Source organism: Mus musculus, chromosome 3, assembly GCF_000001635.26.
Source record: "Mus musculus strain C57BL/6J chromosome 3, GRCm38.p6 C57BL/6J".
Classification (NCBI taxonomy): domain Eukaryota; kingdom Metazoa; phylum Chordata; class Mammalia; order Rodentia; family Muridae; genus Mus; species Mus musculus.
Window position 1 is genome coordinate 154,771,605 of NC_000069.6, and position 4,012 is coordinate 154,775,616.

Genomic DNA, 4,012 nt, shown 5'->3' on the forward strand with positions numbered 1-4,012 from the left:
TGACACACCTACTCCAACTAGGCCACACTTCCTAATAGTGCCACTCCCTGGGCCAAACATGCAAACCATCACAGATGTACAATGCATTAGCACTAATGCTTTCACAAACCTGTTTAGAGAGTCCTGATATCAAAGTCTGAATGAACAGTGGCTACTGTGTGCTTCCCATGTCTCTTGGCCTGCTGATCATTACTGAGTGATTTGTCAAAGACTCTCTACATTCTTAAAATATTTTTGTCTCCATTGTGTTAAAGTTATAGTTGCTGCCAAATCAATGAGTGGACCATGAAGTTTTTTGTGTAGTGCCTGCTTGGAAAAGAAGGTCCAGCGACAGGCCCAAAGTGAGATTCAGCTCAAGGGGAGGTCCCAAGGCCTGACACTATCACTGAGGCTGTGGAGTGCTCACAAAAAGGAATATATCATGACTGCCCTCCGAAAGACAGCTGAAAGAGTCAGATGCAGTTATTTGCATCCAACCAATGGACAGAAGCAGCTGACCCCTGTGGTTGAATTAGGGAAGGCTGAAAGAAGCTAAGGAGAAAGGCAATTCTGTAGGAGGACCAGCAGTCTCAATTAATCTGGACACCCAAGATCTTTCTAACATTGGACTACCAATCATGCAGCATACACCAGCTGATATAAGGCCCCCAACACACATAGAGTAGAGGACTGCCAGGTCTGTGTTCATTCAGAGATGAAGCACCTAACCCTCAAGAGACTGGAGACCCCAGGGAGTTTAGAGGTCAGGTGGGGTGAGGGGTGAGGACATCTATGTGGAGACAGGTAGGTGGGGAGGAAGTTTGAAATGTGGAACAGTCGGAGGGTGGATAGTTGGGGGGAAATAAAATATGGAGTGTAAAAATAAAGCAATTAATAAAACAAAAAAGAAAAAGAAGTCTTCTATGATCCCCCACCCCCATATTTAAAATCTCTGGTAGCATGCACTGGGCATCAGATCTTAGAAAATAAACAAAACCAAACTTCTCACCATCTGTTGCTCTGTGTACCCAAGGTTTTGCACCACTGATTTAGAATCTGAATGACTAGTGAGATGGTACATTAGATTGAAGATGTGATTTCATAAGCAAATTTAAATTGACACAGCCAACTTGAACCTACAATTTTTTGACTGTTGCTTGCTTTGTGTTTATTCAGGAACAATTTTACTTATTAGGCCTTAATAAGCTACAACAGAGTTACCTCTATTTATTCACTTTTATAAATGGTAAAGCACAAACTGATAAGGTAACATTCAAGACCTGGAGCTAGGACAGCCTAGATGGAAAATGGTGCCATGCAGAGCAGACATCAGCAAAGTTCTGCTTTAGTGTGAGGTGACCTGTGTACACACACTACACACACACACACACACACTCTCTCTCTCTCCCCCTCTCTTTCATATACACACACACACACTCAAATACACACATATTCACACATACATCAAGACACATTTACACACCCACACAGACACACTCACACACACATTCACCCAGAAATGTACCCATACACTCCCAACTCTCATGTAAACACACACAGACACACAACCACACACACATATTCATAAACCCACTCACATTGTCACACATACTCACAGATTCTCACACATACATGCACACACAGAGATACTCACACTCTTGCACACACACTCACACTCACACCTTGCACTATGCTCCTGACACAAACTCTAGGGGCAAAGACGATGCAGACCTTTTCATGCCTGACCCCAGATGAGCCAAGACCCTTGCAAAGATAGATCTAAGATTGCTCTTTCTACCTTTTGCTTCTAGATGTTGGGTCCCGTGTAATTTCTTCAGTGCTATCTGCCAACATTTTTGTGTTTCGTTTGTAGATGGGTAATTTTGGGGTCAGTGGAGCCAGTGGGCTTTGTTTTCATGGGTTTTATCTTCATGTATTAAACTGTTCTATAGTCTTCCATCCCAGGCCACTTCTTTCATTTGGTTGTTGTTAGGATGTTTGTTTCTTGGTTTCAGTTGAGCAGGGGTCTCTTCTGCAGTTCAGACTGGCTGAAGCTCACTGTCTAGCCCAGGCTAGTCATTTTTTTTTCAGGCTAGTCTTAAACTTCCCTGGCCATCATCCTGTCTCAGCATCAAGAGTGAGGGGATGACTGCAGGTGTCAGTCACCATGCCCAAGTTGCCTCTGCATGTTTGATGGTCTTCTGCTGGCGTTAAACTTTTCTACCTCTTGTCATTTTATCTAAAGTGTTGCTTTAATTATTGTAGTTACCACTAAAGCAGGCCATTATAAAATCGGTGCTTCTGGTGTCTGGAGTCCTGACCATAATCTGCCTGTATAGTTTCTTACTTCTGCTGCTTCTGTTCTCTGGGGCTTCTTAGACGTGTGAGTGAAGTGAATTAAGCTTAGTCTGCGGATGATGCTGTCCTTTATAGTGCAACACTTAGTAAACCTTTCTGTCACTGTGGGCTCAAAGCTTAATATCCAGTTTCAATGTCAGCTTCCACCTGCCTTCAGCACAACCTTGATTTTCCCTTTCTGTTTATCCATATTACAGCTGACTCACGCTGTCTTTCCCATATTCTACTTGAACTCTTTATTTTCTAAAAAAAAAAAGCAAGCCTTTAATATAATACTTATTTTAATAACATCACTTACTTGAAAACTAAGAGAATCAATAAATTTTCAAGTATTTTTAAGCACAAAATATTCATAAATTCAACTTTTCCAAGAGGGAGATTTTTGATCGTAAAAATGCTGGTAGTGGAGAAGGAATGAAAAACTGAATCTTAAATGAGAGTTTAACACAATTGTCTTAAAATGGTTGTGAAGAGATTTTAACATCTCAATGGTCTTGTTATTGGCATTTAACACAGTAATTCTCCTTTTAGTGGCATTTAAAAAGTGATGCTCCTGTTAGTGCCATCTCTTCTCTTATTTCAACTTCAAGGAAGAGTTCACAGATGGGTCAAGGAAACATTTAAGTTGTTTGAAACTTTAGAGAGCAAAGAAAATAAGTATTCCAGACTGAGAAACCATTTTTCTTCCACCCCTGTTTTTATTATACCTCATCTGTTGCCTTTGTTAAAATGAGATAGGTTTATGGACTCTTGGCTCCTCTAAGACAAGGGCTGTCTTTGTGCTGTTGTAACAAAAGTCTTAGATTTGTTAATTATGCCAATGTACTTCTATTTCTTTGATGTTAGGAGACTGGGGCATCCAAGATCAAGGATTCAGCATGTCTGGTGTGTTGTGAAGAACAAGTGCCCAGTTTATCTTGGGGGAGGGGGGAGGGAAGGGCTGTCTGACTTGATGCTACTTTCATAAACTTTAGCAGAGGGGCTGAAATCCCTGTTGCCCAGTTACCTCTCAGGGGGCCTGGATTGGTGTCAATTTCCTTATTTCTCTTCTACTAAAGCTAATCGAAAAGATATTACATTGAGGGAGCCTAGGTGAGGAATACCAGGACTTTGTCAAATGACAATTCCTGACAATTGTTATTCAAGTAAAACTTTACAAAAAGAACATTAGAGTGGGAACTTGTGTAGTGTAGAACAGTGGTTCTCACATTCTCAAATGGTGATTCTTTAAAACACTTTCTCATGTGGTGTTGGCCCCAACCATAACATTGTAGACACTTCCTCATGTGCTGACCCCAAACATAATATTGTAGACATTTCCTCATGTGCTGCTGGCCCCAACCATAACATTTTAGACACTTCCTCATGTGGCGACCCCTAACATAACATTGTCTATACTTCCTTGTGTGACAATCACCCCTTCCCCCAACTATAAAATTGTTTATACTGCAGCTCCGTAACTGATTTTGCAACTGCTTTCTGATGGCCTTAAGTGGTCCCATGATTGGAGTTGCTCCTCACAGGTTGAGAACAAACAGCAGAGAGGAAAGAGAATGGGAAGGAAAGGTCACAAGTCTCTACCTGGACCTTCAAAAAGAGATAAAGAGGGACAGGGAACCTGGCTAAAGACGCAGGCACGACACAGCACACGCATGACTTATTCAAGCTCTCCAGG